This window comes from Ciconia boyciana, chromosome 4 (genome assembly GCF_034638445.1).
Source record: "Ciconia boyciana chromosome 4, ASM3463844v1, whole genome shotgun sequence".
NCBI lineage: Eukaryota > Metazoa > Chordata > Aves > Ciconiiformes > Ciconiidae > Ciconia > Ciconia boyciana.
Genome location: NC_132937.1, coordinates 81,908,195 through 81,932,663, shown reverse-complemented (window position 1 = coordinate 81,932,663; position 24,469 = coordinate 81,908,195).

Below are 24,469 nucleotides of genomic sequence, written 5' to 3'. Positions count from 1 at the left end.
TCCATGAAGATTGTGACTTAAAGTAGCTGGAGGTTATTAACACTGTAAATCTTTCTGAAAGAGATTTCAGTTGCATTCAGAAAAATCAGTGTATCATGGATCTGACATAAATTACAGACTTTCTGGCTATGTTAGAATAATTAAATCATTTATTACACCCAAAGTTATAAGACTGACCTTACAAGCCACCCCTCCCCGCAATCCCCTGCCCCCCAAGAAAATCTCTAACCAGTTGATCAAGTCCATCTAGTCCTCCAGTCTGGCAAACTGATTTTTCTCCTGGAATATTTTTAAATTAGTGGAACATTTTTAATCAATGCATGAGAGTAAATCCTTTCTGTGTGGAGAATTTTATGTCTGACTCAAAATTAATCTACACTATTTGTAATAATTGGAAAAACACTGTGACTTGTCACTATAAAAACACTTCTTATTTTTGCTAAGGCCCTTAACCTGGCCATACTTCAGTATGAAATTAATTTTGCACTTGTGCGTCCATTGTCTACATTGTTACTCACGTATGAGAAATAAGCTCCTCAGAGGAGTCAAGGTTAGAGATCTGAATTAGACACAAATGTTTTTAATGAATGCCACACTTTGGCATGTTGAGTACACCAATAACATACAACTGAAGGAAGGCTAGCAGCTCTGCATATAAATTATTTCTCTTGCGTTAAATTCACAATAAGCACTGTTACCTTAATGCAAAAATAACTAGATGGTGTGCCAGAGACTCTGAGATTAGAAGGGTGTAAAAATTCCTCCAGACATGACATCTTAAGACTCTTCCAATTACATTTTACACTTCCTCTGTATGATGCTTGGGATATTCACCCATGGCATTTTTGCAGTTCCTCCTGGGAAAAAGGTGGGAGGGCGGGAGGAAAGAGACATCTGAAGACATTATTATGTACATAAGAGATATGGAGAGAAAAATAAAGGTCTAATTCACTTCAGGTTTCCCCCCCACACACAGCTGCTTCGGATTAAACTAGACAAACTCAAACACATGGTATCTAACTATAATTTTTTAAAAAAACTACTAATTTCCAAACACTTTATTGTATCATGAAAGTTATGTAATTTATACAAAAAAGGATTTGAGGTTTGTAACACTTTGAGTTACAAAATATGTAAAGTATCATTGTAGTGGTACTGAAACATCAGTTGGACTAATAAAAATCAATATGTTTACACATTCCATTTTATTTACTAGTAAATAACAAACGGAACATCTATCCGGGGATGCCGTTATAGGAGTTTCTAAAGGAGAAGAAACTTCAATTGTAAAGCTGCGTTAGTAGAAACTTGAAATGTAATTTAATGATTGATCGAAACAGTGCACAAATTGCCACAAGTGTTTCACAGTAATAACTTAAAACACACTTAAAAAATATTTGTTAAAATAATTCTGAACTTTGATATTTTACTGCATTCTTCAGAACTTACAGAAATACCTAATTTTTGATACTCCCAGTATCCTTATTTCCTATTTTAAAGTTTTTGCAAAGGAGAAGACAAACTTGGAATGAAATCAGGATAAGAAAATGGATGTAAGGAAATGCATGCTGGGTGAACTTGTATGCAGAAAAATGTTGACATGAAGAGAGGTTGGTAAAATTCAAAGTAGAAACAGCAAATAGTAAAATACCACCTCTTAATCCCATGTAAGTCGTCTCCACACCGCTGGGGAGGTAAAAAGAATACAACAAGGTTACAGATAAGAATGAATTTTACACAGTTCCACACACTATAATTATGGTATTTTGAAAGGTGTGACCTGACTTTACAAGCTGAGTACTGAGGAGTCATCAGCTGTGTAAACACAAGCCTTAACCTTTTGCTCGGACTCCTACAACTGTTGTTTCTTGTCTTTTAATTACCTGCTTATTTCTGTTCATTGATTTTCTAGATACAAAACAGATATAAGGTATAAACTGCATGTCTTGTATTAAATAATTAATACTAATATTTTGGGCCTCTGCAAAACTTCTCAGTTCTCCTAACTGCCTGTGAATCTATTTTATTTTCCACCATGCTACAGTTAACTGTGAAATCTATCACATGGCAAAAATCTGGAAAACGTAGATGAAAAACAATGAGGGACTGGATGTATAACAGAAGTAATCACTGTGAATTATCAGTCGATAATCTTTCAAAAATCAGTAAGAGAAAAATGTTACTCTTTTTAAGTGTCATATTACAACAATGTTTTGCTGAAAACTGTTGTCTGCATCCAATTTAGGAAGGCATCTGCTCATGTTTGCTTAAAACAAAAGGGTGGTTGACTTAATGAATTATTTACAAGCGTGCAATATGGCAACAGTATCATTATGAACTCTCTTCTAAGATCTCCTCTGGCTACTCCTGGCAGGGTGTCAATTTGCTTGTTTTTATGGTAGGTGCATGAAATTATGGAGCTATTCTCTGAAATGAGATTCTGCTGTTCTACTCACTAAATGATAGTAAAGTCAATGAACAAACCACATTATCACTGCATCTCTAAGAAAAGGCTTATTTCTTAATAAGAGAACAGTGTTTACAAACAGTGTTAAACCAAAATTTTTGAAGTAGATATGCAGAGACTTACCACAAATAGGTAGTTTCCTAAAACTAACAAGTTTTAGAAAGTATTCTTGATAGTAAAAAGAGCTCATCAGTAGCTTTTAAGAGGAGTCTTTTTAAACACAAGAATATTTTTTCATGAACTTTCCTTATTCTGCCGCAGCATTTTAAGGGCCTAACTGGCAATCACACCAGCATTACTGAATTACAGAAGCTGGAGGAACAAAACTCTTTGCCAGCAAGGATCCAGAAGTACGAGGATTTTTTCTAAGCAGCAATGGATGCAACCTTCAAACCACTTGGGCTACTGAAGCATCAAGACTTCGGGTCTGCAAAGTTTAGGGAGGCCATACCACCACTTGATTCCAATAAATAAGGTAGGGAAAAAAGGGCTTAATGCAAAAATCCCACACTTGCATGAGCCCACCAAGCAGTTACTAACGGATCACTATAAGAATAGAAAAGAAAAATCAAGTGGGGATTCCCCAAAGCTCTGCTCCCAATCTCATACTATTTCAGTCACTAATGACCTAGATAATGGAGTAGGGCATAATTAGTACTTCTGAAGATGACACCAGGCTGAAAGCAATTGCAAGTGCTGGAGGGCAACTTTAGAATGCAAAATCATTTTGATAAACTGGATAAATAGCCGGGGGGGGATGGGGAGGGGAGAAAAAAAGAGAAGGATTACAGAACATTACTCTTGTCCTTTGGTAGGAACAATCAGTCACTCAAATGTGGGACAGGGAACAACTGCTCAGTGGCAGTACTGCACAAAAGGATCTTCAGGTTACGCTTAATCATAAGTAGAACATGAATCCATGGCATTCTGTCACTGCAAGGAAGACACTTAAATTATCAGGATGCACAAACTATAGCATGACTATAGACAAGTGAATTAACAGCTCTGCTCAGTGCTGCTACTATCGTAGCTCTGTTTACCTCACTCCAGGAAAGACATTTTTCTATCCTGTCTCCAACTGGTCTGTAAGCGAAACCTAAAAACATGTCTCACAAAGACTGAAATAACTGTACTACTTTATCCTGAGGAACAACAGACAAAGAAGGAGAGCCCAAACCTTCAGACCTTTGCATACTGAAGTAGTTTTCATGCACATGAATAATCTAGTTTAAAATCAATATTCCATCTATTCAGATAATTTCAACAATTTCTGTGGTAATTCTTGGTTTACGAGTTATCAGATTATAAATAAGCAAGCTTTATAACAGATGTATAATTGAGCTTCTTAGGCACTGATCTGAGGAGACAACAGGCTAAAGACTACCAAAACCTAGTGTTTATATTGTATATAGAAATTAAACACTGACTATCAAAAAGTTACTTTGCTCCTTTGATGGCAAAGCTGTTTGCTCAGAACTTCTAATACAATGATATGACCCAGGAGACACTGCATCATTTCTCCTTAACAGCTGCTTTGCAGCAAGATGCCTCACAGGGGGAGGAAAAAAAAAAAAAGAAGAGAAGGGAGGAGGGAGAAAAAAAATATGTGAAGAAGCCTCACTTCTTTCTTAAGCCTAGAGAGCATGGAAGCCATATTGTTTTCAAGTGCACCTGTTTGTAATTGGTTTAATAAACACTGTGGTTTTACAAATTACCTTTGTGTGTTCAGCTGGGGTGATAAATCGATGTTTCATATTAACACAGACCTCATTCATCTCATTTGTGCTCAATGTCACTTGTTTTCTGACCCAAGCAGTATGCTTGTTTCTCTTTGGTTTAAGTCTTCTGGGAACTACAGTATTCCAAAACAGGTCTAAAGTCACATGGAAAAGATTTCAGGGATGCTATCAACTCATTGTCTAATTGGGTAATCTGGACAGATTCTGGGTGACATTGTGTTCTCTGTGCTGAGGTCTTTTGTCTGCAGGGAGACAAGGACAGGAAAGCTAGTACTTGTGTGTGTCTGGCATCCAGAATGAACCACTTTCTCTGCATTTATTACACCCCAGTTATGTACTGTGAGAGAAACTGCAACTGCGTTTTTCCTTTGGGGGACAAAAACCTGTCAACTTGACAAGTCTATGGTCAGTTTGAATAACATATGAGTAAATGGGTATTTTTCAGAGCTATGAGAGGGCTTTAACTCTTTTAAGGGAGGCAGAGCTGAGAAACTGCAGTGGAATATCCCAAAACACAGGAAGAAGTGCCTGGTTAACTCTTATGATAGACTCCAAGGAATGAGCTTTAATGTTTATGTACAGTGCTAATGCTAGGAAGTTCCTTATTCTGTTATTTTGAAAATATAATTTCCTCTAAAATCCTCTTAGAGGAGTCTTCCCTTATCTGATTCAAAAGGGAAATATTCCACCCCTACTATTTGCAACTTAAAAATTAACCAAATACAGGTTTTAACTGTGCTATATAATACGTTTACCACTGCAGTATTTCTATTATGTTCAAAAAACCCATTTCAACATAAACAGGCCAGAGACTTTTTAACTTCACAGAGGAGGGATGAGGCCAACTCTGTTGTTTAGGTGTATTTCAGCACAAAGCAAGGAGTTCAGAACACTTATAAACATAGTGTGTAATTTTAGTTAATTTCCCTGGCTCATAAAGATGTGTTCCCATTTAGCATGGCTGATAGTGTCAGTTTGTGACAAGCGTAGATAGACTATAGGTTGAACTAAATTTATTAAATGGGAGTCTAGCTCATGCAGCCTTCAGCAGTTCCAGACTTTCTGCTTAGCTACAGGCAGTGTAATCAGTCTTCCCCTTAGAACAGCACTAAACTTGGTGTTTGAAAAATGCATTGTATTTATAAAGAGAGAGGAAGAAGGAATAAAGAGAACTGTTTAAGAATAACAAATTAAATTATCTTTATAGTTAGAGTACAGCCCTGCACTTCCTGTGTTGTTGTAGTCTTGAAGACATTCCTTGATCTGTGTTCAGTGAGGAATTGTACTCTTCTAACAGTGTGCTTTTCTACACTGCTGGGGTCCCAGGATGACCGTCAAGCGTAGGCAATATGAACATCTGGGGGTATCATCTGACAGGGGTAAGCACAAGAGGTATGTGACAGTTCATTAACTACTTAGTAGGTTGATATCATTTCCTTCCCAGGGTTCAGCAAGGCTCTGCAGTCCCAGAGATGCCACTGCCTGCCTATAATGACCGCTGTACTCCCTTTGCACTCTTGTCAGCTGTACTTCAGCAGTGTTTCTAGCTAACGCTTCTGCTGCCTTTATGTATCTGCTCACATATATGGCAGTATATCAGAGAACAAGCCTTGAACTCTTTCAGACTGCTTGGTCAAGGTTATGCTGTTTGTTGATGAATATGCTTTCATAACTTGGTCTTCTTAAACAGGCAAAATGAATACATCCAGCTTTTATATGAGGCTGGATATAACACATCCTGTGGTTCCGAACCATCTCCTATATGTTTTTACTTTACAGCACGATGTCTATCTTTAAGCTGTTCACTGCCCTTTGAAATTTCCACTGGAAAAAAAGACATTTGATGCTTTGAAGAAGCTGAATGGCCTGAAGGTTATGGCAGAAGGAAATATTAAAATATCAAATCCAGTGTTTTCTTAAGTAAACTTGAATCTTGCATGCTGCTGTCTCAGGCACTTACTCCTGTGACATGTGAGCTGTGGCACCAGTACAGTGGCTCCAGAGGGCACGGGAGTTTTGGGAGATGAGGTGGAGGCAGTGCCTCTGCGTGAGCCTGGCTCAGCAAGCACGATGCGTGCTTCTGCCTGGTTGCTGGTGGGAGCAGTCTGCATCTTGCACACCCCTCCGTCACACTGCCACTGCACTCAGGCTTCATACAAGCAGCTGTCTTGAGTCAGGGAATTTCACTTAATCTACTGTGAAACAAACTTCTGGCCACCAATTTAGGTGTTGAGGGAAAAACAGATGTAAGCATGTACACACACACACTGAGGTGAACACCTGTCCTCCCCTATCCCCACTCTCAGGTGCCCTTGTTTTCACAGGTTGCAGGGTCCTCCATGGCCACAGCTCCTCAGGGGTGTCCCTGGCCGGGTACAGGTTCCCCATGGCCACAGTCCCTGGGGGGCACCTGTACCGCTTTGGCACATTATGTTCTCCCCAGAGTGTGTCTTCAGCCCCAGCAGCTGGGCCCTTTCTTAAACACATCTGATCAGGGTTTGCCTGTGCTTCTCCGACTGACACAGTCATGGATCAGGATGTTTTTTCTTTCAAGTGCTGTTTCTGTTGGTGTCAGTGGTGGCTGCAGCCAGCTGCCATGGGGCCACATGGGTCCATGGCCTCCTCCCACACCACGGACTGCTGCAGCCCCCACCACTTAAACCTTGTCACTCCTATTGGTACAAGCCTTGAGGGAGTGTGTCCTGCCTCATACCAGGAGAAAAAAAGAAAAAGCATGGCTGATTTAATCCCTCAGCAGCCGTGTTCTGTGTTTTCCACCTGTCCTGTGTGTCCTGGGTGACCTTGTAATGGCAGCTGAGGGCCTCCCTGGCCAAGGTCCCTGTGTGAAATACAACTTCCCAGGCAAATAAATAAATAAAACTGTGCTTCCCTGTCTCACACAGGTGTCTTGAAGATGAGTGCACCCATGGGGATCTCTGACATAAGCACAGGTCAGTATGGGGAGGATGGCTGAGCACTGCTGCCCATCCTCATAGGAGGAGGCAGGGATCCCACGCATGAGACTCTTGCACGAATCCTAAAACTGGCTTAAACCCAGGGGCTGGAGTCCTCGTTTGCAAACTGAAACCAGCCCCAACAAATACTGTCAAATTTCTATCTGCCATTAATCATGCCATTAGTTGTTTCTCAGAAGTTTTCAGGAAAGTTCATTGGAGAGGCTGCCGTAGCCCCGAGCTGTCTTTTGTCAGGGTATCCATCTTTACATCTTTATTTTGACATGATGTGGATTAAATTGCTAACAGCAGCTAATGGTTTGACTGTTGTTTTTATTTTTAATAAGTTTGTAAGCTCAGAAGCTGCAGATACAACCAGGTCCCAAAGATGTAGAAATAGATGAGGACACATTATAATCAGGGTGAAGGGAAATAACTATATCATGGATGTGAAGAAAGTAAGTTATTAAATAAAGCACAAGAAAATTCCAAAGCAAAGTTTTGTATGCTTTACATATACTTCTGTACAGAACTACATGATAATTTAAAAAATAGTTAAATTATGCTTCTCTAGATGCTAATGCCCTTCAGGTGACCTGCTAATTGCTTGTAGATGTCATTTAAGGATTGGGTGTTGTGAAGTCAATTGAAAAGGAAGAGAAGTTCAGACTATTTGTTTGACACAGTGATGAAGCTGGAGAAAGCACAAAGTTATTTGTGGCATGTGACTGAGAATGAAGGATTGTACTGGAGGAGTGCAATAAAAGGGAGGTGGTGGGAAATAAGGGAAAATAAGTATCAGAGAGGAAATTGTAGAAATTAAAGAGTGCAGGTAGGAGAATTTATAACAATTATTGTGGAAGAACATCTGGCACCACTTAAGAAATTTCTGTGAACATAGCATTACATGCCAAATATATTGTCAGCTAAATGTCACAAAAATTTTAAAAAGTCATCTACCTCCTGAATTAATCACAAGTCACTTATTATGAGTGTTTGATCTCAGTTTCTAAATGTGTGAGAATGATTTCATTAAGATTGATCTCAGAAATAGTATATTATTTATATTCTTTGGTTGGATATTTGTGAGAAAAATACCTTCTGAAATACATGCATAAAGAAATAATTTTCACAAAGCTTTCTAGACTGAAATTAGCTTTCTACAAATATTTTACCACAAATATCTGCTATGCAAGTATGTGCACAATCTGCTTGCAAAGGAGGTCAAGTCTGTGTCATGCCTTTTGGAAGGACAGATACAAGAATACTCAAATAATAGATCAATTCCTGTAATTTTGAAAATCTGAAATAGTCACAGAAACAATAAATTACTTCAGTATAAAAGGCCCATAGATGTTACCAGGATGCCTTCTCTGCCATTGTTTTAATGTAAACTATTATTTCCTACATATTCTATGAAACCAGACCATGATAAAAGCAAAAAGGAAATGAAAGATGAGGCTGATAGATGAGGCCACAGATCCTCAAAGGTTGTTTTTTGAGAAAGAAGGAAGCTCAATTTATAGACAAAATTATATGATGCCAGAAATATTTTGGCACCATAATTATTTTATAGTCACTACTGCATTTCTAAAATTTATTGTAATCCCTTCTGTTATCTTAGGTCATTATACAATATAACATATAATCTATGAAATAAAGTATGAGATAAACATGAATTCAATACAAATTGTCCTATTTTGGTGTTTGAAGAGAAATAAAGGAGTGGGAGAAAGGGCTCAGGAAAGAGATTGCCGGTAATGACAAAATCTTCCATATTATTGTTCCCAGTGGTCACTGAATGTAAATGCATCTGCAACTTAAAATGCAGTGCCAGAGCTTTTAAATAATAAGAACTGTCCAGACATCAGTGCAGCAGATATCATATAGGTTGTTATGATTTTACTGTTTTCCTAATTAATATTACAGCAATAATAATTTTGTTAGATTCCAAGATCCTGTTTCACATATTTATTCTCCAAACATGTCTTTTAATAAGGCTGCTCACAGAATCAGATAGTATTCACATGGTACACCAGATTCAGCTTCCTGTACTGAAGTAAATATGCCACATGAATACTAACTATTTGTACACAGTAATTATAAAAGTCTATTGCAGAACAATATACAACATGCATTCTGCTCCTACTGTGATGGCCATATCAAGAGAGAGAAATAATTGTTCAGATATTCTCACAAGTTGACAAATTAAAAAAAAATCCTCAAAATTGTTAAATTAAATTTAATCTGTGACAATATTCAAAACACAGATGCTTCTGCCACTGAGCAAATATACTGTACATACTAAACAGGTCTCAAGGAATGGAGCTACACCACCTGGATTCCTGCTAAGAATGTGTTACATTAATCAGCCATGTAGCCAAAATACCATGCAGTGCTGTTGCAAGTTAGTCTTGGGATAAATAGAAATGGTCTGTGTAAATGGCACTGCTTAAAGAAGTGCCCTTGCCATGTTGAATATATTGCTTTTCAGGGAAGTAGATTGGTCAGATGTGACATCAGGGTTATTAGCCCCTCTCAGGAACAGCTAAGTTAACAATGAGAAAAATGTTTTGCAATGATGTAGTACAAACATTATTCCCCATGGTTTGCAGCCAGGCTGCTCATGTAAAATATATTTTGAATATAGAAAAAGGTATAAAGCTTTTTCCTAAGAATGCTAAAGTGTTAATATTAATGGAGTATTTCATTTAAATGTCAAAAATAATTGATATCATGTTGAAATTGTCTATTGAGGTAAAGAAACACAAGTGGTAGCAATTGACTTAGGTACCTGTTTTCTGTCCTGTTACCAAATGCTGATACTCTCAAAGCAATCATTGTAGCAAATGGTGTAAGAAAAACCAGTATGTCCAAATCAGAGGCAGTGCTGGTCATCAGAGACTGATGAAATATCTTTATACCAATAACTTTTCACAATAGCTTCCAATAAATACAGGATTATTCTGATGAATTCATCAGGTAATATCAAGGCTTTATGTAGGCTTCAATGGTCAAGAACAGGATAGACAAGAATATATCATCATAAACATTATAATCTGTACTCTGTTCAGAAAAGGTGTGCACCAGCCCACAGGTATTAGTAGAACTAAATAGAAGAGCATAACCTTGAAGTTGGGGCTGTGGAGGAAGGGAGAAAGTGATGAAAAGAATGTCTGTCTTACCAGAAAGTAAGAATAAGGTCTTGCTCTCAAGATGTAAAGATATGAATTTTTGACATCCTGCTCCATCCTTCTTGATAATATGGAACAGCGAAACCTTTTCTTCCAGGAAGAAAAGAGAGTGTTCTTTCTAAATTTCAGGTCAACAGTTCATAAAAATTCACAGTGGACCAGACATTGTGTTACAGAAACTAGCCATGTCAGTCTTTGGTCAGGTTTCGTTAGAACATGAGCCATTGCACCTCTCCATTTTGGAGGATCAAAAGCCAAGAACAGTCAAGTTTTGAGGATTCTGCTCAGTGGAAGGATTCCAGTGCACTCTATTCTATATGGTCCTGCTCATACGACTTACAGCTGAGGTCAATTACTTCATCAACAATTTTTTCATGTTTTGAAGATCAGAAAAGTCAAATGGGATAAATCGGTCTGAGTCTGCTAGTAAAAGCTACTAGGAACTTTTTGTTCCACAAGCTGGTGAAGGATTTTTATCCTGATAATTTTGTGGTGAATTAGCAGTACCGTATAGATGTAAAAAAAAAAAAAAGAAAAATAAAAAAAAGTATTCCTTAAAAAGGTTTCACTATGCTAGAACTGTCAGACAGCTCTGCTCCTTCAAGGTTTCCAGGCCAGTTTTGCAGACTCAAGAGATTCAAATACTTCAAGAAAAATATGGTTACATTTATTTTAACTTCATCTAATCCCATCTGCCACCCAGTGAGTTCTGTTTCTGTCTCAAAAGAATCAAAGTAGATGTTATCATATTTTTGTTTATTTTCTGAACTGCAGAACTATGAATCTTCCTTCTAGCAGAGCAGTTATGTTTTCATGTTTTCCAATACTTCCCACCCTGCCCCCCAAAAAACCCCCACAAACTTGCTGTAAGAAGGAAGAGCAAAACCACAGCTTGATTTTGTGTTTCTCCTTCCTATAACTTCTTTGGAGATATTTGAAAGCTGTCTGGGCATGGTCCTGGGCAACCTGCTCTAGCTGACTCTGCTTGAGCAGGGGGGTTGGACCAAATAACATCAAAAGGTCCCTTCCAACTTCAACTTTTGGCACTATAGGCACAACTTCAACTATTGGCACAACTATTTACCAGGGCGGTAAAGACCCTCCCACTGTAAGGGAAGATCAGGTTCGTGACTACCTGAGGAACCTGAACATAAATAAGTCTATGGGACCTGATGAGATGCATCCCAGAGTCCTGAGGGAATTGGCAGATGTAGTTGCCAAGCCACCCCCCATGTTATTTGAAGAGTCATGGCAGTCAGGTGAAGTCCCGAGTGACTGGAAGAAGGGAAACATTGTGCCCCTCTTTAAAAAGCGTAGAAAGGATGACCCTGGGAACTACTGACCTGTCAGCCTCACCTCTGTGCCTGGGAAGGTCATGGAACAGATCCTCCTAGAAGCTATGCTAGAGCACATGAAGGACAGGGAGGTGATTCGAGACAGCCAGCATGGCTTCACCAAGGGCAAGTCCCGCCTGACCAACCTAGTGGCTTTCTACGAGGGAGTTACCACATCACTGGACAAAGGAAAAGCAATGGATGTCATCTATCTGGACTTCTGTAAAGCCTTTGACATGGTCCCCAACAACATCGTTCTCTCTAAATTGGAGAGATACAGATTTGATGGGTGGGCTGTTCAGTGGATAAGGAATTGGTTGGATGGTCACCTCCAGAGGGTGGCGGTCAACAGCTCAATGTCCAGATGGAGATCAGTGACAAGTGGTGTCCCTCAGAGGTCCGTACTGGGACCAGTGCTGTTCAATATTTTCGTCAATGACATTGACAGCGAGATGGAGTGCACCCTCAGCAAGTTTGCAGATGACACCAAGCTGAGTGGTGCAGTTGACATGCCAGAAGGACAGGATGTCATCCAGAGGGACCTGGACAAGCTGGAGAAATGGGCCTGTGTGAACCTCATGAGGTTCAACAAGGCCAAGTGCAGGGTCCTGCACCTGGGTCGGGGCAATCCTCGGTTTCAATACAGTCTGGGGGATGATGTGATTGAGAGCAGCCCTGTGGAAAAGGACTTGGGGGTACTGGTGGACGAAAAGCTGGACATGAGCTGGCAATGTGCGCTGGCAGCCCAGAAGGCCAACTGTATCCTGGGCTGCATCAAAACAAGCGTGGCCAGCAGGTCAAGGGAGGTGATTCTGCCCCTCTACTCTGCTCTGGTGAGACCCCACCTGGAGTACTGCTTCCAGCTCTGAGTCCTCAGCACAAGAAGGACCTGGAGCTGTTGGAGCGGGTCCAGAGGAGGGCCACAAAAATGATCCGAGGGCTCGAGGACAGGCTGAGAGAGTTGGGGTTGTTCAGCCTGGAGAAGAGAAGACTGCAGGGAAACCTTATAGCAGCCTTCCAGTACTTAAAGGGGGCCTATAGGAAAGACAGGGACAGACTTTTTAGCAAGGCCTGTTGTGACAGGACAAGGAGTAATGGTTTTAAACTAAGGGAAGGCAGATTTAGACTGGATTTAAGAAATAAATTTTTTACAGTGAGGGTGGTGAAGCACTGGAACAGGTTTCCCAGAGAAGAAGTAGAGGCCCCATCCCTGGAAACATTCAAGGTCAGGCTGGATGGGGCTCTGAGCAACCTGATCTAGTTGAAGATGTCCCTGCTTTTGCAGGGGGGTTGGACTAGATGACCTGTAAAGGTCCCTTCCAATCCAAAGGATTCTATGATTCTATGATTCTATTTTGTGATTCTGTAACTTCAGAGCATGGGTCACTCAATGGAATACCTATGTGATAAAGACCATGCAGCTACTGCATACAAAAGAGCCCATGTGGAAAAGACATGCCAGCAAAATGCTGTCATTTCCATCAGGACAGATGGATCAGCAAGTTGTGACCAGCTGTGTGATAATACAGCAAACTAACCATGGGTGGAACAGGACTACTCTAGACAAATTGTGTAATGTCTATCAGCCTTTGTTTTTTTAAAAGAAGTTTTGTGTATTTTATCTCTTCCATCCTATGCTAAGAAGGCTCCTACATTATTACAAACTGACATGAAGCGTGATAGGAGAAATGCATAACCTCTAAGAGACGTGTGGGGTTGGGGGCAAGATTTTTCAGTGATGACGAGCTCCACAATGTTGCAGCTTTTATCTGCCCTCTTCAACTTCCTAAGTTCTCCTAAAAAGCTTACTTATATTAGCTTTCTCTTTATGATTTTGTTTACCCATTTTTTTATGTGGAATTTGACAAAGCATTGTGATGCTTGTGACTATTAAATAAATCTATCCATAAAAATTGGTCTCAATAGATCAGTATTTTCTTAAAAAAAAGAATTAAGCCCTTTTTCAGTTCACAGTATCATAATGCATATCATATCTTGATACAGCAGTGGGTAATCACCAAGAAAAATCTTGATTGTTTTGTATTACTGATTTCACTGCAGTTTCTTATGTCATTGGAATGCCCCACTTATGACAGGAATTTGAGATGGAGGATATATGTTTGTCCCTTCTTCCACTAGCAAGCAAAACTGGAAAATGCTAAAATATTAATAAATGTATTTGTGCTTCAAATTCTTCTCTTCATGGAACTGAGAATTTTGAACATCAAAAAAATAATTGCGTTGTTCCCTCAGATTAGGTCTGTGTCTTTGAAATACACTGTGTTAGAATGTTAATTGAGTTTGACATAAGCATGGATATAAAATGCATCATGCCACTCAACTTACCAGCAGTGAAACTGATTACCAATTATAATCATTCTCTGCATGGTGACAGCATACCAAGATGGAGATGTTGAATATTTCAGTTTGCAATATTATCTGGGTTGTTTAAAGTACTGACTACGTGTCCTGAAACCAATAGAGGTAATTGGTATGCATGTAAGAGCTGGCAGGCTGAGCACATCACTTATTTATAGAGTCTTTTGATGTAACTCTGTGGAAAAAAAATGTTAATAAAACATGGTTCAAAGGAAAATTTACACTCACCATTACAATGTGACATAAAGTACAAATTATTGTACCTAAATAACTGTTTTCGAGTGAATAGTATTCGTTTTTCCTTTTATTGAACTAGTCCACTGAAAACTAACAGAAAGGGGGAGGGGAACACAAAGAACAAGAAGGCTATTAACTCTTTTCATTTTGTGATGCAGCTATCTGGAAATTAAGATATGTACACGAGACAGAGAATGGAAAATCACTGGGTATGTCATTGCTTTCATAACCTTCTTATTTGCTCCACAAATTGGTTTATGGTCCTCTTAGGGCACATTCATCAACAAACTCCATGTCAACAATTGATGTGAAGCTTGAAATGGACCAGAAAACAGGATACAGGAAGTAACACGGTGACCTTAGTTGAAAGGCAGTGAGCCAGTTAAATTAGCCTTCACATAAGTCCTTCTACTCCAAGGACAACCGTAATCCAAACTTCTCTTCAAACAGGAAGACAAATGTAAAATATTAAGATAATATTTACAGAATGCTTTGTTTTTGTCAGAACTAGTTGTAAACCTTATGGGATCTATGCAGAATCAAATTTTCTGTCAGAGGCAAGAAAAACATAGAGCTTCTGGTCACCAGATAAGAAGTGAAAGGAGACACAATATTAGCAAATACTGGTAAAAAGCAGTTTTGTTAGACTCAGAATTTATTTTCTGTGGAGTGAGGGAAATCTTTAAAACTGGAGACCAAGGGAAAAATGGGAGGTTAGAGAGTCCAGGCTATATCATGGGGTTTAAATATTAGGATACTATATAATATTTACGGAGAAATCCCACTTAATCTTGTCGTTAACGACTGAATTGTTATGTTCATGCCCTAGTGGTGGCAAACTAAAGTTGACCAAGCACTGACCATTGTCATTTCCATAAAAGTGACCATCTGCATTTTCTGTTGTTAAATGCTTCACTGTGTGACCTCAGTGCTCTCGGCGTGTATTTTTAAGGAACTGTTAGCACTTCATGTGAGCTTAATAGCAAGTTATTTATGCCTTTTGGTCTTTAATTTTTGCTCTTTGATGCCTGTCCATCATGGCAATGAAGACTCCGCACAAGCCCAGAGATTAGTCAGTAACATCTCCCAAAAGCCCCTTAGCACCTCACTGATTTTGTCTTACAGAGAGGCAGATGCCAGTAAAAATAATTAAAAGCTAAACAATGAATTAATTCCTAATAGCGAGTTCCACACCCAGGTAGTCTCATTAATGTAATTTAAAGCCTTCAGTTTTATGTGGTATGGAAGCGTACATCTGCCTATCAAATATACTTGTTGATCTTGTGGCTTGTCTGCAGAGCTGCAGTCATGAAGGTCTTCCTGATTTAATTTTGGCTCTATGGAATACCTGGGATCACTTTTCAACTCCACTTTAAGAATTAAAGTGGTGGAAATGAAATGTTTATTTACAAGCACATCCACTTGAGACCATAATTTTGCTCAAGAAATATTTAATTACTTATAACATATTTGCATGATTAGAGCATGAAGAGAAATATGGCAGTGAAATGTGGGTAAGGCCAAATTCCCTGCAAGTTGACTGCTACCAAGATTGTAAATCCTGAAGAAAATACTATGGATTTGAGGTGGGCAGGAAAAAAATAAATTCTGCTAAACAGTATACGTCGCTGCTGGGCTAACCAATTTCATATTTTATTCATAAAACCCATAATATAATGCTTGAATGTAGAGCATTATTTTCCTGGCGCCAAAGTCCTCAATAGATGTCAAGACACAGGAGGAAGGAAGAACGCAGGATTGCACATACACCTGGCCCCCAGAAAGCTTTTTGGAACTGTTTTGTGGGATCAAGTGAAGCCCAAGCACACTGCCAGTAAAGAAATTCACACAACATGGGGAGTTAGGGCCTCTTAAAGGTGTAAGCGTATGGCATCCTTCAGACAAGTGAGTAATCAGCTTGTTTGCACCCAAACTCTAGTCAGCTGACTTACAGGTCAACTTTTTCCAAAGGCTCTTGTGAAAGGTGGCTCTACAGGAGATGGGTACTGATCAGTCAACAGGACCTAGATGTGTATACCAGCAGCTGCTGCAGGAGTTAGTTGTAGAGGGGAGACTTGGTCCAGGGGCGGAGTACTGAAGTTAGGCCATTGCTTACTTCTGCATCTGTAATTGGGGCACTCAAAACTTATGAGTTATAGAATTGTATTGTTAATAACTGAAGTGAAATAATCTTTAAATTCAGAGGCAAAACTCCCATTTTGATCTCTATGAGAAGGGAAATTAGATACACTACTAGTACCTGTGGTGATACTCATTTGGTACAGGTACTGTAACCCATTAATACTCATTAGTAACAGGTAGAGCTAGTACCTGTAAAAAAAAAGCCCTCAGAACTTTAATGTACTGTGATGTAAAAATTACTGTTGCTTTTCTAATACTCTTCAATCAACATGAAGACTTACTTTTCATGACATCAGTGGGGGTGAGATCATGTCACATTTGCTCTCATCGAGTTGACCCAGCCAACTTTTTTCCCCCAGTCTGGCTGTCTATTTGTCACTGAGACCCTAACTCAAGTCCATCGCAGTGGTTTCACCGCTACCTGCTCAAAGCATACTCCTATGTCAGCAGAGTTTGCTGCCAACAACCTGGTACTCCAAGCCAGCTAGGGGTGTGTGAGCTCTGATGTCAAAGCAGAGTAATTTTATGAGGAAGCATCAGCCTCTCAATAGCCTGATGTTAGGTCTGGCACAGCACCAGCAGACTTCGTGTGGCCCAGAGCTGCAGCTCATTGCAGCTGGCTCTGGGTGCAGGGGCAGAGCAGTTGAACTCCACCTGAGATCTAGAACCAGTCAAGTCCAGTGCAGCCTTTTCACGGGCTCCAAGTTTCAAGGCTGGAACTATTTCTTGAGTATCATCAAGGATGCAGCTGTCAGGAGGGGAAAATTAGGTTGATTTACCCTCAGAGAATGCTACACTAATTCAGGAAATGCACACAAAGGACATGAGAAACAAACATCAATTAGAAGAAAAAACATGAAAAATATCTTTCAGCATCTGCCCTGCCCTTTATTATTATTCCAAGTGCATTCAACCAATCATCCTCTCAGTCTGCTTCATTATTAGCAAATTGTAAAATAAATACTGAGTATTTTTATCTTCCCATTAGCAATGTTGAATCTCATTTCCTTGGCAGGAAGATTTCCATGACTGGCACAAAGGGAAATATCCTGTGGTGGTCACCTCATTCACAGAAATGTCTTTGAAAGAACATAAAGCACAACTTGGTCCTTTTTAATTTATAGAAGAAAGATGTTAATGAAATGACAGCAACATCTTTATTAGGGCATCAAGTTTTGAGCTGAATATTGGAAAAACCACAGCAAACTATTTAGTGAAGAGCCATAGGAGTAAAGAAAACAGGAAGAAAATACAGGCAGAAAGTTTCTTTTGTTTAAGGTTTGAAGTGTGATGACTACAGTTATTAACATATTAATATTGAATAACATTATGGTTTCAGGGGCTGCATAGTATGTGGGAAAGAAACAGGTTTCTCAGTATCTATTTTGCTCCTATTTCTAGGTGATACAGAATACACATGAGATATCAAGAAATCGGAGATTATGTTTACAAAGCTCCCGAAGAGAGGAGTGGCTGTGAGCACGACATGCTCTTGATCTTGCTGTGGCCTCTGCAAGCAGCCCCTGCACAGCATGCACGAGGAGGGCCCGTGCCAAAGGGCTGTCGTCAGGGCAGAGCTTGCAGGCTTGCTGCCTGTGTGGGCAGGAAATTTATTTTCTTCCCTTTCACGTGAACTTCTAATGCCCTGGAAAACACAAATGCAGGCAAAGTGGGAAAGCTGAAGAAATTTCTCTCTGTATAAATGTATCTAATTAGTGGACACCAGCCACTCTCCACCCCATATCCAGCTGGGTCCTTCATCTACTTCAGGTGTTTTTTCTTTGTAGGGCATTGAGAAAGGAGAGTCCATGTGTCAGAAAAAGGGGGAAGCAAACACAAAAGGGAATTAATGCACAGTTTTCAGAACTTTATTCACCTTTTGAGTGATCACGTACAGACTAGCAACTAGTTCTTGTTGGGTGACAGCTCTCTGTATGTCCTTACCTCTGATGTCCTAACTGACAAAAAGCTTCATAAGAAAAACCCTCTGGTAGCCATCCTGTTCTGACAGATCAGCTCATTTTTCTATTGTACTACAGATTATATCTACCTTCAGAACCAGTGTAAGTAGATTTCTGAGTATGCTTTTAGGTTTAGGTGTTGCTGTTGTAATGTCTTCTCTGCTGGCTATACAGATGAGTGTTTGCTTGCACAAGGGTTGTTTTGCCACTGGGATGTTCTAACAAAACAGGCAAAACAAAACAGGCAGTCTGCACCCCTGAGTAAGCAATTTAACAACAGATAAGAAAATGATGGATTCTAGTCCATCTCATTCCATAAACTGAAAATAAAAATAATAATGAAGTGGTCTGTAATAAAAAAGAAACAAATTACAAATATTACACTATTGATTTCAAAGGACTGTAATTTTAGAGAGATGCGTTCAATTCTGTCAGCATTATAGATCCTGAAAATGAATGGAGTCTGTTTCAGGAACACTGCCTTCCAAAAAACCACCTCTCATTATTTGCAATGTTTTGAATAAAAATTAAGGTAACACAAATGTTTAAACAGATGGCTCAATGATATGCCTTTTTTCTTTACTAATCATAGTTATTAAAGCAACCACTTTATTTTTTATTGTGTTTTAAATGGGCATAGAAAATTTGAGTCTGATAATGACCTTTGTACATCATGCCGCAAATTGATTTTGATGACCTTTCACTCTCAGATAATTAAGCTTCATGCACATTCATCTTGTTCTCACTGCACTGAGACTGTACTGGGCTCTGCAAATTCCCCCCTTTTGAGAATATTGTCTCTTACTCTACATCACTGATTTGTTGCTGTTGGAGAACTTAAAGGTTTTTTTTGTCTAAAAATTGCAATTGCAATTAAACTTCCCCTTAAATGTTAACACTTGTGCAATGCCAGATTTGGGGTGAAAATGGTGACAATATATCTTTCTCTTTTCATAATGGAAGGTTCAAAAGAATTAGTTGTTAAATAGTCTTCTACTCATTGCGCTATCTACCTCAGGTTTATTTTCCCCTCAAAACTAAATCTAATTCGGATGGTTTGGTGATTCAGCTTAAACTCTCATTCAGTCCTCCACAAATTCCATGTACACAACATCGTAATTACTGTAGAAAATACTGTGATATCCTAGGAGAGGCTGATTTCCAGCAGGGAAAAAGCCCCAAATGTAATGACTGAAGGACAAAAATGCAGCGTACAGACAGAACACATGAAAGTAGCTATCTCTAAGGGAATGTTTTTCCTTAGGCATCAGCTGCTCTGAAAGTAAGTCTTATAGGGAAGTGCACCTATTACACCAAGACATGCACTATGAGTATAACTTCAACATATTCTGCGAGTGATCAGAAACTTTCAGAATGTGAACTGGTAAAAATTACATAATTAAAAAGTGGACATCCTGAAAGGTAAAATATATTAAGTCTTTCAGTAGAAAACAATAAAGGAATTAAAAACCTCATATCAGACTGTAGGCAATTACTTAATCCTAAACACGTTATTCTAAGCAGGATTCGTTCTGTCTTTTGACAACAAAAGTTGGTCCTATGTTTCATGTCCATCAAGCTGATACAGGTAACATATGTAATAGGATAAGTGTTGTTTCTAGATTAATAAAAATCAGCAAGTCAATCCTACATCAGTAAGGGACTGTATGGACAAATCACCCAAAGAATCTATATTGCTTCTTTGTATGTTTGCATTATGGACCTGAATAGAGGACAAGGGTCTCCAGTGCCAGAGTTCTGCAACCAAAGATAAAGGCAAAGCCTTTTAATCCAACTTGTCACAAGCAATTTGATATGCATGTGCAAATGAAGACAAAAAAAGAGAGAGAAAAGTAAGCAAACAATTAAGGAATGCTGTTGTTTTGTAAAACGATAGTGAGGTCAGCTCCCTGTAAAGAAAGACAGAATTGTTTCTGTTGACGTGCTCTGATGTCAACCTAGGCAACTTCTATTAACTTCAGTCCAACAAGATAAGAAGATCTGTGTGTTTCTGTAAGGAAAAGGAAACTAGAATAGGATATGAAGGTCTCAGAGGGTAAGAAGAACCTTAAAAACAGCCAAGCTTAACAGAACTTTCATGCTGAGATATTTTTATTATTAATGTTATTGTTACATTTGTCAGCAAAGGCAAACTCCAAGAGAGGAAAAAGTCTGGAACATAGCCAGAATGTGTTTACCATCTTATGAGCAGGATGGAAAAGAGCTTTCTGTTTCTTGCTGCGTAAGATCCACAAGGGCGAGGACTTTGTGTTCTCCTTTATTCTGTACAGCTCTCAGCACAATGTCAGTTCTTAATAAATAATAAATAAAATAATGACTTGGAGAACATATAAAAAGATGAGTGGGGAGGACATACTAAATTATTCATAAATGTTCCCAACAATGTCACTTTCCAATTAAAGTGTCATCCTATCGTCTGTGTGGGTGAGACAACAACCTTCATCTCACACAAATGTGACAGCACTAAAAGCAAAAGGATTTTGTCATGTATTAGTACCTAGGATGTGAGAAAACATTTAGAACAAGTTTTCAGGAGTGGAGTTTTTCTGTAATCGTCTTGCCTACACCACTGAAATTCCAGTCATTTTTTTTTGTATGAAATATATGGACTACAATTTGACAAAGATTTTATTTAACAGTTTGAATAAAAGCTCATGAACTACTTAATAGTTGTCCTTTTGAGCAAGTCACGATAGTTTGAAATAACAGCTACTTCCCAAACAGTTCCCCTCTGCTGCAAAACTACTGACCTAGGCTATAACGGACTGCTTCTGTCCTGCCTTTGTCAACCAGGAGCAGTGTGTATCGTTATGTCAATTTGTGCAGTCTAGTTTAGGTCTATGCTGTTCAAGGCTGGCTATATTCATGCTGTATATTAGATGAAGTAAAGCATGAATTAGCTCACCAACCTTTGTACTGTACAGTGCAGACCCCCCTAAAGCCACTGTCATGACTCTCCTGCCTCAGACATGACCACTAATACCAGCATAACCTATACAGCAGGGGCCTGTACTCTGCATCTCTCCCTCTGTTCAGTGCTTTCCTTGGTTCCTACAAAGACAGTGAGCAATAGGGTGAGAAGAGAGGAAAGCAGATGAAACATGTATCTGTTCTTCCAACCCTGAGGAAATTGTTCAGAGCTGTATGTTATTGCTTTTCTCCAGTGGTTCTATTCTGAGTTATGCAGCATTTAGTATGGTTCTCATAATTACAGCACTGGGAGCCATGAAGCAGTATTACAATAAACAGTGAGATTCATTGCAATAAATAGTAAGTTTCTAGCTATCAAAGCCACAAAATTTGAAACACTAAACTCTGGAAGACTCAAATACAGGAAACAAAACAGAGCAGCTTGAAATGCATATTGTTAAATCTCATGATTCCTAAACACATCTTACCTGCACAAAGGCAAGATGTAGCTTGGGCTGCCAGTATTTGGGGAAGATTTCCAAGGCTGGGTGACTGTGGGCAAAACTATTTTTCTTCTTTTTTCCTGCCTTGGTTTGGAGATTTGGACTACGGTATGAAATTGCCCAACAGTAATGCTGTGCTCATTTGAATGGACTCCCCCCAATTACAAAGATATCTCATCTGTATAGAATTGATTAGTTCATTATATAGACAAGTAAATATAGGTCTACATAACCAGGTGAGGAAATATCACTAATATCAGTTTGATTTAATTGATAATAGGCTTAAAACAAACTGTTGGCAAATTTAAAGAACCTGATTTTTTATTTATTTTACAGCTGAAACTAATGATGGGATTTGAGCATGTGGCAGATGAATACAAAATGTTCCGGAGAGCACCAGCATGCAGAATATTTCCTGGATCCTCTTTTTTATTTTCAGCTGAGCTGATGCACAAAACCTTTGAGCTGGCTTCTTAGAGCATACTGCACAGTCACTTTCATGTCAACAAGCTTTGGCTTGATAAATTAAAACAGAAAAATGCTGGGTAAAGCACTGCAGACCTGCACGATTCATTTTGCAGCAATTTTCTCAAGGCTGCCTCAAGAATGACCTGCTATCTTCCTCATCTTCTTATCATTTTCCCATCTGGAAAAGTCTGAGCCATGTGGTATGCTGGGGAGTAAGTGGTCTGAGACTGCTGCATTCAAAGGCCATTAACAATCATAACTCTTAAAATCACCACCCTGCTGCAGACAAGGTTAATAGTAGTCTATAGAATAGGTAGGGAGCTCAGTAGTTAACTTTTACTAGAATAAATACCAAGTGAATTGTTTGATTTTCTTTGTTATCTCAGACATAACACAAGAATTGCAGTTTTTAGAGGCTGAAGATTACTGTTGAAAACTTGGAACTTTAAACCTTATAGACCTTAATGGCCAGTGAAAGACATCCTTGTGTATATATCTTTTGGATTGTTTTATTAATTTTCTTCCCCTAAAACTGAAATACAGCTGTATTTTCACAGAGCCTGGCAAGTTTGATTAATTTAGCAATTATCTTGGTAGTCTAGCCCAAGGTTTTGAAATCCAAAGATGTGGAGAATTAATTTTCAATAGAGAGGGACAAATCTGAGAAAGACACTAATTGCTAATAACATCAACTCTATGTCAGTCAGTGCAGTGCCATAAATTAATAATAAAAAAAATCAATGCAGGAATTAAAAATAATATCAAATTTAAAAGTCTAAATTTACTAATTAGTCTTTGCTCCCTAAATGAAACTCAGAAGAGTTCTGTGAAGAGAATAGAAAATGCTCCGGTTAGATAAAGTGGGTAAAAAGTAGGGTAGAAGCAAAACAGTGCTGTCACTATAGACAAATGCCTACAATGGCAGATCATCTAGAAAAATAACAAACAAACAAAAGAACTAACTTCTATAAAAGAAAGAGATTAATCAACATCTAAGAGGGAATTGATAATAATTATAGTGAATCAATAAAAGAAGGAAAAAACTAGTTCATCTTAATGGTAAAAACATACCCTACATATTACTGAGTGATAATAACTGTTATTGTCTGCAAGGTTAGTAAAACCCCTGATTATATTTCCAGTGATACAGTGGATATATCTATATATGGGCATGTGTGCATGCATACACACACATACACACACACATATGTTCTACTTCAGATGAATGGCAAATGTCAGTGCTAAAATGAAAGAAGTTCACCTAATAGCCCACACATTACGGTGAACTAAATATGCAGGTATATTTGAAAAGTTCTTTTTCTGTTCACATGAAAGGTTTAGGATTTCAGTATTTCAAATCCTTCAAATGGGTGACACTTCTTTGCTTCAAAACTTCTTTGCCTCATGAAATGAAGGAGAATTTTAAAAAATATATTTTGCTTCAATCCGTGTCTATTTGTAATGTTCATGTTTGTCATTGCATTCTACTCTTCTGTACCTATAGATCTCACTTACGGAATCTGGAGTAGAGAATTCTGTCAGTGTATGAGAGGATAAAGCTTAGCATACTCCTGGTAAATCCTTTGTAAATTTTAGGCCCTTTTTTGAGACTCCTTTCCCCCCTCCCCTTCTCCCTGAAGTCCTGAATGGCTCAGTGAATTGCTAAGGGTTTATGGAGCCTTTCACTCTGGGTCACTGGTTTGATTCAAGTGTAAGTCAGCAGTGAACCAAGAGTCATTACCATCTGAGGATGGGTTTGTGCTCCTTTAAAATGAGTTGATGGCTTGAACCAGTTCCCTTTGAGGCAAGAGTGATAAGCACGTTCACAACTGACAATCTTTTGGTGCAATCTTAGCTGAGAAGACTGAATTTCTGACCCATGAACCAATCACTCCAAGTCAGAGAGGAGGGATGCTCAAGCTCCATTAAAAATGTCTGCCAACTATTTTTCTCATGTAGAAAAGGTGAAGAATTTGTTTTCCAGACCTATTTATCTCTGCTGTATTCATAAAGAGCGTGCATGAAAAAAAGAACAAAGAATTTATGTGACTGTATAGTCAAGTTGTTATTAAGGAAGCTTTCTGAGAAAGGAAGAATGTTATCTTGCCTTCTTGCTCTGATTGTCCTCTGGGAATGAATACATCCTGATTAGGGAAGAAA